The sequence below is a fragment of the Eschscholzia californica genome, unplaced genomic scaffold, assembly GCF_041429995.1.
Source record: "Eschscholzia californica isolate CP2 unplaced genomic scaffold, dmEscCali1.0.p SCAF_3, whole genome shotgun sequence".
In the NCBI taxonomy this organism is placed as follows: Eukaryota; Viridiplantae; Streptophyta; class Magnoliopsida; order Ranunculales; family Papaveraceae; genus Eschscholzia; species Eschscholzia californica.
This window is the reverse complement of record NW_028238420.1, coordinates 54,963,129-54,979,343: the sequence shown is the minus strand read 5'-3', so window position 1 is coordinate 54,979,343 and position 16,215 is coordinate 54,963,129. Positions and strand designations below refer to the sequence as shown.

At 34.7% G+C, this 16,215-nt stretch overlaps 1 long non-coding RNA gene and 1 pseudogene across 2 annotated transcripts; both read right to left on the bottom strand.

Moving 5' to 3' along the window:
• Nucleotides 1-7,678: 7,678 nt before the first annotated feature.
• LOC147552006 (structural maintenance of chromosomes protein 1 pseudogene) lies at nt 7,679-12,326 on the bottom strand (annotated as a pseudogene). Its single transcript, XR_015236716.1, has one exon. The product of XR_015236716.1 is annotated as a structural maintenance of chromosomes protein 1 pseudogene (transcript).
• Nucleotides 12,327-13,500: 1,174 nt separating this feature from the next.
• LOC147552005 (uncharacterized) lies at nt 13,501-15,966 on the bottom strand. Its single transcript, XR_015236718.1, has 2 exons — nt 15,651-15,966; nt 13,501-14,083 (listed from the first exon to the last, which is right to left on the bottom strand). It is a non-coding gene; the product is annotated as an uncharacterized LOC147552005 (long non-coding RNA).
• Between the last annotated feature and the right edge of the window lie 249 nt (nt 15,967-16,215).

The following is a 16,215-nucleotide window of genomic DNA, read 5'->3' as shown; positions in this document are numbered from 1 at the left end:
AAGCATTATGCACGCTTCTACCTCCCATGTTTCGGGATTGAGGTATCGACCTCCCTTACGCGGACTCCTCTTTCCGAAATTTCAAGGAAGACCTGGTTGTATTTGAGCCAGAGCAGGATTAAGGCGCCTAAGACAATCGTACCGACTCCCAATTTTGGGCTTAAGTGGTAGATCCCTTTCGGATTCAACCTCCCTGTTAACTTCGTACGGGTTGGCCCATTGAAGTTTTCATTTTTCTCTCGACTTATTGACCATAATCAACTAATGACCATTTTCTGGATCATTAATAAATATCGTGTAAAGTAAACTCAGTTCCGTCACTTCCATTTGTATATGACTAAGAATCTGGCTTGTAGTAACTCATTTTTGTTCAGTAGAAAATGCAGATCTTATTTCTCAAAAACTATTGGGCCTTTCCCACAATCCTGTGTCAAACAAATTAGCATTTGACATTTATAACTCCACAATTACCTATCAATGGCATTTATAACTCCAATATCTTGCAACAAAAAACCTCCAATATGATGGAAATGCTAGTTAGAATTTTTGGGTTTATAGCCCAAAAAACGGGTCCTAATAAGACATTTAGTCCTCTCTAATCCTATAAAGGGTTTCAAAACCAAAAAAACAATATAAATGGATATCTAGTCCATTTGGTGTCATCTAAAGAAAAAAATACAAATCCCTATAATACCAAATAAATCATAATTCCTAATCTAACCTTCCTCATATATTATAATTGATTTATCTTCAAAATCCATAAAGATCTTCTTCCATTTTTATCTCCCACATTCTCTCTCCAATCACGTTTTTAAACAAAGAAATATATATTATAACTGATTTATCTTCAAAATTCATAAAGATCTTCTTCCATTTTTATCTCCCACATTCCCTCTCCAATCACGTTTCTAAACAAAGAAACGTGATTCATTATTTCCAGTAACTGAAACCTCTTTATTCTCTCTCTCTAAATCCGATTCACATAACAAAACCTCCATTAAACTCAGAAATCTTGTTTCATCTTCATTAGATTGTTTTTCAAACATTCGTCTTCTAATCCAATACACAAGCTCAGAACTCCATTTCTATTTATGTCACTTCATATCAAGTTAATCAGGTAAAACATAAATCAATTTATAAGTTTTTGTGATTCTATTTCAGTTTATAGTAGTTGATTATCTCTTTCTACATCTTAATCTACTGAAAATCTTCCATTAAAACAAAGAAATTGTTTCATATTCATTAGAGTTTTTCAAAATCAGTTTCTTAATTGTTAATCAGGTAAACAAAATTCTTCTTTAATGATTCTGTTTCAAATCGAGTATGTTATTATTGTATTTCTCTCTCTAAAAGTTTCTTTAATGATTTCGATATTGATGAGATAATCCTTCATTACTAATTCCTATAAATCGAGTATACTTATTGTTGCAATCAATCATCATATCAGATATCTTTAGATATGTAGTTTAAACCTAATGATATTCGTACTTTTTCTTCAGATCTGGTTTTCAATCCGTACGGATTTATGAAACGTGGTTTTTTCGTACGGTTCCTCATAACAGAATTAACAGTACATGTACTTTATCATAAATTACCATAATTTATAGTAAATTATGCAAACATCTCCCGTACGATGTTTTTCAAAATGAGAACATGATATATGTATTTTCTGACAAATTATATATACTTTATCACGAATATCATGAATATTATATGGAACATTAATTATGCTTTAATCTAAAAAACAATACTCGTTTCATTATTAGAACAACTTCGCTTATATATGTAAATCCCGTGTACTTTGAAATAAATTACATATAATTTACGTAAATGTTCATGTAATTTATTATAAATAATATACTTTTTTATATAATTTATATGTATTAATCTCTCTCCATTTGTTATCACAGATGGAGTTCCAGGCAGAATCATCAAATCAAAATAAGCAAATCAAACTTGAAATACCCTTGTTCTTGTTACTTGACTTTTTGATTGGTTCCTCGAAATATTTCATAAGAAATGCACACTTGAATGGATCTTGATCATGATTCCTTGGAAAAGCCTCATATTCGGCCCCCTCCATTAGCATTCCAAGCAATAGGGCAACATGGATGGGCACCATTATTGAACCAGAGAAGATTTTGTACGTTTTTTTTGTAACAGAATGTAAACGATGTGTTATGTAAAAGAAATTATGTGTAATTTACTGAACAAGACCCAAATACATTTGTTAAATTACGTTGTATACTTGACAAATGATGGTTTATTCGTCATAAATAATACATAATTTACGTATTTATTTCATAATTTGTATTCGATGAGTATTTATGTATGAGTAAAAACGAAAACAAATGCTGTTTTAATGTTCCCAGAAAAATATACTATTTCCAAAACTAAAAGTTAAGTGAGAGAAAGTGACATATATGTTTTGTATATTAACCCCCAAATCACGCTAAATTGATCCTAGATTATATACTATTTCCAAATCTGAAAGTTAAGTGAGAGAAAATTGTTTTGAATCGAAAAAAATTTTACATAGTAAGATAAAGAAAATTGATTTGGTTTCCAAATCTGTAAAGAAGAGAGAGAAAATTGATTTGGAAATATCCGTGGTGATGACGTTTTGGTTTTGGTTAGGATTTTGGTTTCTGATTGATTCGGATAATAGGAAAGAGAAAATTTGATTTCCAAATCTGTTTAGAGGAGAGAGAAATTATGATTTGTTTCTATCCATTTGTATCTAATAAATCTCCATATTTTTGGCTAATAAATCTCCATATTAAATCTGTAAAGAAGAGAGAGATAATTGATTTGCAAAAGTTTGGATTTTGTTTCTAAACAGATTATAGAAGAGAGAGAAAATTTCGTGAGAATCTATCCGTTTTTTCCTAAATTTATCCTAAAATCAAGGTACATTAAACCGTTTGAAATTTTTGTCCTGCCCCACATATTAAAATCCGGCGAAAAATGACTGGGACATGGAAGGAATTATGTAATATATATTAAGGGTTTTTAGTCCCAAGAGCAAAAGGACTAAAAATCCATTTTTTGGGAAGATTGGACCCTAAATCTTTTTTGAACATTATTTTGGGCTATATACCCACAGACCCTGCTAGTTATTCATTTCCAAATTTACACAAATCAAAAAACAAAATGTGAGTTTTGGAATACAACCATTTCAAAAATTATGGAAAAAGTTTTATGAAATCCATTTCTAATATATTCCACTTATAGGTTTATCATTCTGATATTGTGGGAAAGACTTTACATCTTATTCTAGCACAATCTACGACAAAATATAACATCTCAGAGAAATTTCCTTCCGGACATCTATTTATTATTACTTCAATCAAACAACTTAATCGAGATCCTCCTTAATTAAGCCAATAATATATGTAATCAATCCCTAAACCAACTTTGTGGTAACTTGATAATAGAATTCGATTCCTTGGAAAATTGAGCAAATTATAGTATCATTTGTGACAAGATGTGGGTGAGTAAGCCAAGGGACCCACAGTGTAGAGAGCATAGTAATCAAGTGGAGGAGGAGGTGGGTCTGGAAACCTCAAGTTGGCTCCACTAACACCCCAATTTACATTTGTAGGAAATCTGCAAGTTTTATGGAGGGGTGGTGAATTTAGGAACACTTTGCACCTCTTTTGAGCTCCATAAGATGATACCTTATGAGTTGGTGGTATGAAAAAATATCCACTCTTATCTGTTGTAGCTCCTACAACTCGAGGCCTCCCCTTTTTGTAGCTACATAACATTCTTACACCCACACCTACATACATGATCAAACCCCCAAATTTTTTTTATTACAAATGAAACCACTCAAAATATATGATATAAAGTTCAAAAAATTAGGTAAAACAAAAAAAAACAGAGTCGATATCTTACACGATTGTCGTTAGTATATAGACTCAAAATCTCTTATATATACAACGATTTTATTTACCATTTGTTAAACGTAAGACCTTGTATATATAAAACAATGTTATAGAGTTATAGCATGGATATACGTTCTGAAGCTCTGTCAAATTATACATTAGATATGCCTGTATAATTCACATAAGAGTGTCAAATCAAATGAAACCTCGTTTGATTATTCATAACGGAGAGTCACGTATATGTGTGGCGATGAAAGCACAAAGGCACTAGTAAGTAAGAGTAAATAGAACAAACCAGGCAGAGGAAAAGCTCTCTTAAACGTGTTAGCGCCTTTATGTTTGCATGATATGCAATAAACAACACCTTCAACCGCCACTGGCATCTTTGGAGGTAGGCGACGAACATGTTTTCGACTAGAACGGGCTAGAGCGGCCACGAGAGATGTAGGACCATACGGCAAATGAATAGGATCAACCCATCTCTGAGTAACATCACTAACTGCATTACCATTAACAGTACTACTAATGCTTAGATACATGAAAATTACTACAAAAAACTGAAGAAATATCAAAACCCTAAACAAGGACATTTTGGGTTGGTTGTATTGGTTATGATATCATGAATGCCTTGTAGATTTGGCAGTAGGTTTTTTCTTCTTTCTTTTATTGGAAAAGGGTTGTTGATGAAATGGGAGTGATGGATAGAGTTGTAGTTATTGGGCAGTGGACTTTGGTGGTTTATGGGGCAGGATTCTTGGCGGGTTTTTTGGATCCATTAATTCGACTTTGGGGTTTTAAAAGGTTTTACTTTTCCTTTCATTAAAAGAGTCAGAGAAGACTGTGGCTTCATTGAAATTGATGCACTAGTTGAAGAAGAAGAAGAAGGTGTTGGAAGTTGAGACTAGGGTTTTAGATTTCAACTTTTATTTTCTCCTAATACTATTAATTAATCAATTGAGACAATCTAGATCTCGAAATACAAATAAACATGATGGAACTATAGTGGTCGTGTAAGTCAACCGTTGGTAGTCCAAGTGGTTCCAAAGTGTTGACATAAACTCCAGAAAGCCCTGGAGGTCCCAGGTTCAAATCACCAGAGAAGGTGGAATCTTTGGTTATTTGAATTGGGATTATTAGGTTATAAATACTGCTGTTAGGTTATAGGTCCGGTCTTGTTTCAGTTTGAGTGGCAGTTATTGAGCTTATCACATCTTTGATGTATCAATGCCAAACGTAACGACTAACGTTGAGTCGTAGTCGACTTCAAAAAAAATATATATATATATAGTGGTCGTGCTCCTTATGTCTTATTTTGTTTGTATTGATTTTAAGGACCTCCGCAATTGTTTTTTCTACCATCCTTGCATAACATTTGTTTAATCTCTAGTATGATAACATTTCGAAACACTACTCTTTAATTTTCGTACCAATACAAAGTTTCAATTAGTTTTACATTTGAGAATGGATCCCACCTCTCTTTTCTGTAAAAAATAATCGTCTCTCTCTTAAATCGTACTCAGATCTACGTCTCTTTTCTCCGCCATAGGGTCTTCGCTTCGTCGGAACCTTTTTATGTTTCCATTTGTAGTTTGTTCTCCATCAATAAATAGTTTCTAGGGTTGTTTCCCTTCTGAGATTGAGTTTCCAGGAATTGTTTCTGAACTTACCACACATCGATTCTTTCAATTTGTTAAAGGATTCGAAAGATTTGGACAGATTGATGGAGTGAGAGAGGAAGAAAAGAAGAGAGATTTGAGATTTCTAGGGTCCCACGGGAATTGGGACACCAACATTTGGCTGATTGAAGCTTCTTGAATCTTTGGATCTATCAATCAAGTAACAAGCCTAAACAGAAGGATTCAAAAACTTGTTCAGCAGTGACGGTGGTGGCTGGCCTTGCGATTTACATTTATCGGCGGCGGTGTTTCTCTCAGTTGGAGCAATTTTAGTATTAATTCTATATATTTTGTCGACCTTCAGGATCTTTTCATTCTCGATCTTCAGGATCTTTTGTCGGCCTTTAGGGTCTTTTGTTTGAGTCTGTGTCTGGTCAATTTTTTTCTCTTCATGAGGCACTTTACATTCGAAAGTTCTATGAACTTATCGTATGTAATTCTCATGTAGTTCTCAAAGAAATAAAAATTATCATTCGTGTAACTTGTGATTGAATCACTTATAAATGAAATACGGTTTCGCTTTAAAAAAATAGTTTTACATTTCGTTAATACTCTAAATTAAATATGAGTAGTTTTGGAAAAAGAAAATTAGTTTTCAAAGAAAAATTATTTTCAGAAAGGGAAAAAGAACTAACTTAAAAATTAATTGAATTTCCCATAGACCACACCAAATTAAATAGATGAAGTATCATTTATAACTCAATCTGTAGATTGTACACAAGAAATTTGAAGTTGATCGTTGATTAGTGTTGAAAGTCTATTATTTTAAATAGTCATTAGTTGACTACGGTCAATAAGTCAAGAAAGACCAAACGTCCAACGGATCAACTTATGTCAAGTCAACGAGGAGGCCGGATTCGAAAGAGGTCTGTCATTCAAGCCTAGAATTGGGGTCTCGGTATGATCGTCCTATGCGCCTAAAGCACTGCTCTGACTCAAATACGACGAGGTCTGCTCTTGGGATTTACGAGACGACTAGGGGGTCCGCATAAGTGCACCCAATACATCAATCACGAAACATAACGGGTAGAAGGGTGCCTAATGCTTACAGACTTAATCCCACATCCTACCAAAGATCCTAGTCAGTGAGGATCTTAAGTATTTATCGAACTTGGACTCCAAAGTACTAGTAATATTTTTTAATTGCTTCATGTTTGAAAAGGTGAAAACCGTATCATCATTTTCAAATCAAACAATTTTATGACAAAATGAGATCAAATAAAAAATAAATGAAGTCGTATTGTCTATCTCTTATCGAAATTTTAATGTGTTTGTACTTTCTTTTTAGCTCCGCAAGTGTTTAACAGTGATTTTGTTACGAATTATTTTTGCAAAATTTTAATGTGTCTGATTGTGGTTTTGTCATAAATTCAAATAACTAGTAGTATTGTGTGAGTGATTTTGTTACAAAATTTTAACGTGCCTGTACTTTTCTTCTATTGACTTTACATATTGGGGAAATATGACTATTTAGTTACAAATTGGAAGGTCAAAAATTAATTAACCCCATTTCAAAGAAAACAAAATTTCTTTCCACAAAACAATTTTGAAGTCAAAGACAGAAAGCCATGATTTAGTGAGTACCACCTCAAACATCTAGTCCAAATTAATCTACCACAAAGTTTCATGAGATGCTGCTTTTACTTTTTTTTAGCACACAATTTTTACAGTAAGATTTCATTTCTTTAACTTGTTTTCTACAGACGCAAAAAGTAATTTGCGTCTTACCCTCATCTTGTAAGGGCAGACTCCATCCACTCTCGGTAGTGGCGGATCCAAGATTAATATTTAGATCAGGCTAAAGTAAAAAGAAGACAATTTTTTGTGGAGTTCAACGATAACTTTAAATGTTCTATACTATATGTTGCATTTTTAACTTAGAAACAAATATTTATAATATTTAATTTTCTTTTTTCTTTTTTTGTTCAGAAATAATATTTTTAGTTAGAAAATTATATTTTTGTCCTTGATAACTTATAATCTATTTAGCCAATGAGTTTCCTATGGTTTTTCATAGTTTTACATCAATATTAAATGAAACAATGAGTTTCCCGAGTGAGATTAGCAAGAATTCACAATTTATAATTGTAAATTTGACGATAATACGAATCATTAGCTCAACCAAATCATTCAATATGATATTGACACGTAAAGACAAATACTTTGAACGCAAAACTTTGAAAATTTTTCCAACAAGATTACGAAAAAAATACCTAAACTTTTATGACACACTTGAACCTAATAAATTTTGAGATTAAAAACTTCTGCCTAAAAAAACCAATGAAGAAGAACAACGGTTAAGAATGTATAAGCTTAGAAAAGAAAACATTGATAAAGAATACAGCTAAAGGTCTCAAAGCCTTGATGTATGGGAGTAAACCAAATTCATTACTCCAGGTCTTACCTACTGAGCTACATCCAAAATTGTGATCAGCTTAGGAACGTCACAACTCTTATTCGTTACAAATCGATTTTTGTGGGGGTTGAGGGGAGGCTATAGCCTACTCTCGCCCCCACATAGATCCGCCACTGACTCTCGGTATTTGGTGAGATCGAAAGTCAGTGTCCTCGAGCAACCTTTATCAGAGTCCCTGTAAACTCCTACAAGTGCTTGAGCCTTGTCGTAAAAACTATCCTTGAGAGAGATTAAGATACTCTGAAAACTACTTCCTCGTTCGGTGTCGTCTCCACTGCTATTATCAGATGATTTTGACCTGATGAATCCAGCAACCTTGGCGACATTCAGATTATCCAAGGCAGCATCAACCTCATCGAGTATAAAAAATGGAGAAGGCCTGTAACTGTGGATAGCGAAAAGCAATGCCAGTGCTGCGACAGTTTTCTCTCCACCAGATAATTGTTCCATAACACAAACACGCTTGTTTGGGGGCTTGACTGTATACTTTATGCCATGTAGAAAAGGATCGTCCCCGTCTTCCAAACTCAGATATGCAGTTTCACTCCCACGTAGCGGATGTTCGTTACTCTTTGTAAGTTGTTTGTAGATTTTGTCAATATTACTCAATATATGGTTGAAAGCTTCCATGAAAAGCTCATACCTCCTTCCTTTGACTGCATTGTACTTGTCAGTGATATCTTTTTCTTCTCTCCTAGCAGCTTCAAACTCCTCAATCACTTCTCTTTCTTTCAGTTGAAGAGATTCATACTGCTCCTGTGCTTTCAAGTTGGGATTTGTTCTTTCAATTTCTGAGACTATGGTATCCAGTTTTTGTTTGAATTCTAAATCAAGCTTCTCCCTCGCAGATTCACCTAACTTCAGATATGATCTCTTTAGCTCACTATAATCGAAAACCGGTGATGGTGTAGAAGAAGATCCTACTTCCATCGGGTCCTCTAAAATAGGCAGTTGTATATGTTCTAGTTCACATTTCTCCAATATCTCTTGTTTTCGTAATTGTAGTTGTTCAATCTCTGTCTCCAAATAATTTATTTGACGATTCAGTTTTCCTATGTTTGTTGTAATGCCAGATTTTTGTTTCTTCATTTCTTGCAAGGCCTTCTCACACTTGTCGGATTTGGACTTGAACTTTTGAAGTTCTTCATTCAATTTGTCTATCTCGCTAGCAACTCTCTCTGTTACTTGTCTGGTGTCAGCATCTTTTTTCTGCACCTTTTCTAGTTCTTTGTTCAAAGATTCAAGGAGAGATTCCAGGTCTGTGAAATGCGAACTCATGGCCTGCTTTTGCTCATACTCCAACTGGGACGTCAACTTTGCCTTAAGACTACTCAGGCTAACCCTTCGATCAGCCATCTGCTGTGCGCCCTTCAGCTGGTTTTCTTCGTATTCACGGATGTTATTAACTCCAACAGATTGACTAAAGTCCCTGTAGATTCGATCAACAATCTCATTGATCCTCTTTTCAAGCTTCTTGATCTCGGTAATTCTATTACCTATTTGTGTTTTTAACTTCTGAAGATCAAGCTCGAATCTACTAATTTCACTTCTAATGGTTTGTTTTTCTTCCTTCAACTTTGACAGCTTAGCCTCAATATTTTTCTTCTCAATCCCCGAATACTCGATCTTCTTCTTGAGACCTGAAATTTTTCCAGAGGCTTCAGACTCTTTCATCTGCACCTCTCTAATTGATCCTAGTTCTTCCATTTCTGACTCGTACCGTTCTTTACTTTTCTTTAGCCCTTCAACTTTCTTATCATCCCACTGCTTTGACCTAGCCTCCATTCCGCCACTAATCCCACCCGTCATTGTTCCGGTCGTGAGAAGAATCCCATCGACAGTAACCACTTTGTACTTATCGCCGTTCCAGCTAAGATCCTTAGCTTCTTCAAGCCTGTCACAGACTAAGGTTTGTCCTACTGCATATATCACAACCCTCTCCAAGGATGGATCAAACTCAATAACATCAATGATCAACTTTGCAGTTCCTCCTAAAGTTCGTAGCCTCTCAATTATTGGATTTACACGTACTGATTTCAGAGGTATGAAAGTCAGAGGAGGAAGCCGTTGTTCTTTCAAGTACTTAATGCATTCTTTTCCCGTGTGTTCATCCTCAACAACAACAGCATCCATAAACCTACCCATAGCGACAGTAACGGCGAGGTTATACTTCTTTTGTGTTGGCCTACAGAGTTCAGTTATACGACCACGGACTCCAGAGAAAAGGCGCTTGAGAGTTTCAAGTGTTTGAGAATTTTTAGCATCCCGTTCACTTTCATACCTATCAGCCTTAAGTTCACGAAGCTGATTTTCTATTTCACTAATCTTAACCTTTAGAAATTCATATCTATTCTTAGACTCCCTATGCTTATCTTGCATCTCGTTTAGCTCCTTATTCACCCTGTCACACTCATCTATATGTTTCTGTAGAGCGTCGTCAATCTTTTTCAGTCTTGCTTGCATTTGCTCTTCCTGTGATTTAATTTCTTGCTCCCTATTCCTTAGCTGCTGAAGATTTTCTTCCAGATTATTCTGGGCCTCGATATCAGCCCGGTGTTGCCTATCCTTAACCTCCTTCTCATCTTTCAGCTTCGCAGTTTTCATCCCCGCATCCTCTTTAATCCTGTGATATTCCATAACCTGAGTATCAGCAAGTTGAAGTTTCTCAGACCTATCTTCTTGTCCCTTCTCATTCAGATCATTTAATTTTTCTGTCACATCTTGCAAATCGTTAACTACCCGTCTGATAACTTCATCATGCTTCCTCCGCTCTTCTCTCTTCTTCTCTAGCTCTTTCTTTCTACTTTTGATTTTTGAATTAATCCGAGATACCTCCTCCTTTAATTTCAGAAGCTCAGGTTGCTTCTTGTCAAGCTTACTTTTGTTATCTGATATCTTTTTCTCATATAATGTAATATCTTTAAGGCATTTAGCTTCTTCTTTCTTTTTTTCACTCTCCTCGGTTTCGTATTTCTCTTGCTCCTTAAAAACATCTTCACGCTTCTTTGTTTCGGATTCAAGGTCCGCGTTTCGCTGCTCGAGATCCCTCTCTAGATTATGTAATTGCCACAAAAAGTATTCTTTCTTCGAAGATTTCAGTTGCTCTTGTAAACGAAGATGTTTCGCTGCCTCTTCTTTCTGTTCCTTTTTATGCTTCCTATCAGTAACAATGGTCCGTTTTTTACAATACGCAAGTGCTGATTTTTCTTCTGCCCTTGCCTTCTGTTCCTCCAAATCGTCGTATTCTCTTATAAGTTCATCCGAACCAGAGATTTGCTCAAGTAACCTAGTAAGTTCTTTAGGATTCTTTAACGCAATTGACTCAACATCACCCTGAAACACAAGGAAATTCCTAGCCTTTACAAGAATACCAAGAGATTTCAATTTACTATTATATTCATCCCATGTCACAATTTCCCCGTCGAGCTTATACTCACTTCCACCGGAACTCGTAATACTACGAGTAAATTGAATTTCAGATCCATCCCCCACCATTTGATAAACAAGTCTAACAAAAGCTTTTCTTCCTCTTTGTTCTTTCTCTTTATCATCAAAAGCATAAATCAGATCATTAAGTTTAGAACCTCTCAATTGAAAAGATTTAACACCAAGAACAAAACTTATAGCATCCATTAGGTTTGATTTTCCAGCTCCATTTGGACCAATAATTGCAGTGAAATCATAAAATGGACCTATAACTTGTAATCCTTTATATGATTTGAAATTTTCAAGCTCTAAACGAACTATTTTACCTCGACAAGCTAGTGAAGGCATCTTTAGAATTGTTGATTATGATTTTCCCCAAGTTTCCGGTACGTTTCGATTTTAGAGTTTATTAGGGTTACGGTAGTTAGTTGCCTCCCATGAAGATTCCAAGTCGGGAAATAATAAATTAGGGTTTTAAATGGTGATGAAAGTAGGGTTAAGATCAAGAAGAGAAGAGGAATGGCCCGAATTTGGTGAAAGTGGCGGGAAGAAAAAGGAAACTTTCACTGTTAGTTATTATTCGAAGTTATCATCAATGGCGGCCCGTTATTTATTCAAAAATGATGCTATGCCCGGTGCCAATCCCGGCTGAAACCCGGCGCCCTGACTTGGCACCGCCACGGGGCATAGCATCTAACGTGGAAGCTCGACATTTCCTTCGTCCCCTCATTCTCTTTCTCACCTAGGGTTTCATTTGTTCATTCAAAGAAAAGACAAACCAGGTTCTTCTTCATTATTTTTCTTCTGCAAGTTCGAATCAAACGAGGTTCTCTCTTTTCTTTACAAGTATGAATCCAGGTTATCGATTTTTCTAGGTTCTCTATTTATCTTTCTTTACAAATCCAAACTTGATTGATTTTTCCTAGTTTCTAATGTGATGATTGTGATAGTTTCTAAGATTGTTGTAATTACACGTCATATTAGCGATTTTTTCATAGATTTTGCCCTAGATGTTCAAAATTGTTTTGAAATATGTTCAAATTTGCCCTATATTTTAATGTGATGATTTCTCCCTATTATGTTGCTCTAATTCGTCTGAAATAGGGTCTAATTACTCTGAAATATATTGTCTAATGTTATGAGTCCTGCCTACATAGCTCAACCCAGGTCTTGACAGTTACCAATATTGTCTCTGTTTTTTGACACTCAAACCCAAGCTCTAGGCCAACCTAATCGCGTAGGAGGCCCTAGGCAGAGTTAAAATTAGGGTCTGGGGGTCCTTTTGGGAGGATTCAAACCCATTGTTAAGTTTGTAGTCGTCCAACTTTAAAATAAAATACTCAATGGCTGTTTTAGTTGTTTTTGACTCGGGTCGGCCTTGCCCAAACTCAATGGATATGAGGTTTATTTTTAACCAAGGTTACATAAGTTCACCTAAAATATCCTTATCGTATCTGTTCACACTACTCATAGATGGGTTTGGTATGTTTTAGTAATCATGCAACTGTTTAGTACCTCAGTTTGAACTATGTACTGAATTTGCTTGTTAACAATTTTCTCTTTTCTCTCTTGAACAAGGTTAGATCTATGGCAGGAGATCACACTTGTGAAGCAAGTGAAATATGGGAATTCTCTAGTTGAAGCAATGGAAATACGAGAATTCCTTATAATATCAAATTAGAAAACAGAGCCGCCTCTACAGCCATTCCGTGGGCGAGAAGAGAATGACAAATTTGGTCAGAGAGAGGAAGGTTGTGGCCTTTAAGTCAAGTCAAGTTGAAGTTGGGAATGCAGGACAACAGTTTCAAGTCTAGTTGCTGAAAGTTTTTCTGTTTTGAGTCATTTTCAAGCTGTAACATAAAACTGACTTCTTTTTGTATGGCATATTGCTTTGATACTTATGTAGTTATGTTCTTCATCAATTACAGAAATATTCTCGCTCGAGGTTCTTTCATCTTATTGCATATCTTGACATCAATCAAATGGCCGAGTCATAATAAAGCTAACAAAATAGATAAAACCCATGCCTCGGGTTCACACAGACGCTTAAAAAGTAATTGGGTTAGAAAACGTAAACGTAGAGCAAGAAAAGTAACAAAATAGATATTCATCAGTCATTTACTTCAATTAAAGAAATCTTTACAAACTGAGTACTAGTAATTTCAGTCACAACTGTTAGATAGCATTAGATGGTTCTTGTATCTTGGAACGATCATCGATCACAGAATCACCACGGAGGAATTTCTTCGAGATGAGCCTATCAATGTTCATGCTTGAGCCTTTCCCAGCCTTGGGTAGCTGCACACGGTCAACATTTGCTTAATGAAGGTTTTCAGAAAGAACGGAACTAGACTAGAAGAAAATCTTGTTAAATAATTGGCCTCGGTCCACATCTCCCTGACATTTTCTGATTTTCAAGAACCATACTGAAGTGACAATCAAAGGCTCTCACTCAGACCAAGAAGCTTCTCATTGTTACAGCAACTACTTTACACGACAATTAATCATCACCTCTCTCTCTCTCCAAGAACCTTATAAGAGTTTTTTCCCATTTAGAGTGGTTTTTGTTTGCAACAACAAACTCATGAACTCCACTATCCACCTCGATCGAACTACAATTAGGAGCTCTTGGTCGTTCTCCATGATTTCTCACCTTCACCTTCTCATCCACATTCCTGCGGCAACATAAGTATTGGACATTATAACATCATCACCAACATAATGGGTATAATGAAACTCATTGATGACAAACAGACTTAATACTATATCTCTGTAATATTAATCTAACTTTATAGCAAAAGTAAATCAAGTGACTGACATTCAGTTGATAATCACACTGAAGCCCAAAACAGTACATAGAAATTGAAGCCATAAAATTCTAAACTAAGTTGAAGCAAAACAATAAGTTGATTGTGATTGAACCCCTGAAGCAGTACATGTACATCTCAAAAAATCTAAACTAATGGTGCGTTTGGTTGCAGGATTCATGAATCCACGGATTCATGAGTCCTTGGGATTCATGATTCCACGGATTCATGAATCCAAATGGTTTCTTTTGGTTTGTTTGGTAACCAATAAGAATTCTAGGATTCTTGATTCCTTCATTTAAAATCCTTTGGTTTGTTTGTCTATTATACTTGGATTCTTATAAAATAAGATTTTAATTAAAATAATATCCTTCAAATTTATGAATAATATCCCAAAAACAAAATCTCATCCAAATATTGTCTCTAGGTAACTGAAATTTCATGAAATCTATTTTTTTTCACGAAAATTTCAAAAATAGTAATTTCTTTCTACAAAATAATTATTTTAAAAATATTATTTTTTTTTAAATTATTATTTTTTTTAAATCATTATTTTTTCGCAAATTATTATTTTTTCAAAAATCATTATTTTTGCAAAAATCATTATTTTTTGCAAAAATCATTATTTTTTTTCAAAAATCATTATTTTTTAAAAACATTCTTTTTTCAAAAAAAATTATTCCTTCTACAAAATAATTATTTTTCAAAAATAATGATTTTTGAAAAAAATAGTGAAAAAAATAATGATTTTTGGGAAAAAAATGATTTTTGGAAAAAAAAAAGTGATTTTGAAAAAATAATGATTTTTGATAAAAATAATGATTTTTGATAAAAATAATGATTTTTGATAAAAATAATGATTTTTGAAAAAAATAATGATTTAACAAAAATAATGGTTTTTTTAAAAAAATAATGGATTTTTTAGAAAAATAATGATTTTTAAAAAAAAATAATGATTTTTGGAAAAAATAATAATTTTTGAAAAAAGTAATGATTTTTGAAAAGAATAATGATTTTTATTATTTTGTAGAAGGGAAATAAATTTTTGTTGATTTTAAGTTTGAAATTTATGTTTATTAATCCAAAATCCTAGCAAATCCTAGGGGGTAGGGTGGGATTTTGGTCCAATACAAATTTTGGAATTAGGAATCCTTAGGATTCAAGAGTCCTAGGATTCTTGGTAGCCAAACAGACCAAGGATTCATGATTCCTACCAAATCCCACTTTTGATAGGAATCCTACTTAGGAATCCTGCAACCAAACACACCATAAGTTTTCCCTAAATTTAAACTAGGTTTTGCCCAAAATTTCCCCTAAGTTTGCCCTACAATTTAAAATAATAGAGAGAAAGAAAGATGAATCGGTTAAAAATCGAAGAGGAAGATTGAAGATAAACACTAAGAATCTGTTGCAAATAAAAATCCAAGATGAATACCTTTAAGCATATCAGGGTTTCGTGATGGAGGGGGAGATAGGTTGCTGCTACTCGAGATGCTGTCGAATGAAACCCTAGCTGAGATGCGGATGGTGGCAAGTCCAGTGAAGTCTGAGTTCAATTTGGATTTAATTCATGTTATAATAGAAAGGACTTCTTTGTAGTTAGGGGGATTTGTAGGGACTATTTCAGAAATTGAACCAATTGCACCATGATTAGTTAACCACGTCAGATGCTACGCCCGGCTGGAGCGCCAACTCACCCGGCCGGGTTTCACCCGGGATTGGCACCGGGCATAGCATCATTTTTGTTATTTATCGGGTTATTTCCCAAATGGTCCCCATCTTTGTGACCAGCTTCCTGCCTGGCCCCCTACTTTAGCAATAACTCCCGTATGGTCCCCTTTCTCCGTTATCTTTAACTTTCCATTACTCTCTCTCCTCCATCTCATTTTCTCTCTCTGCCACATCATTTCAACACGCCACATCATCGTCTTCACCGGCACGGGTCGCCGGCCGGCCAAATTTTCGGCCGGCGATCTTCAATTTTTTTTTCTCTCTTCTCT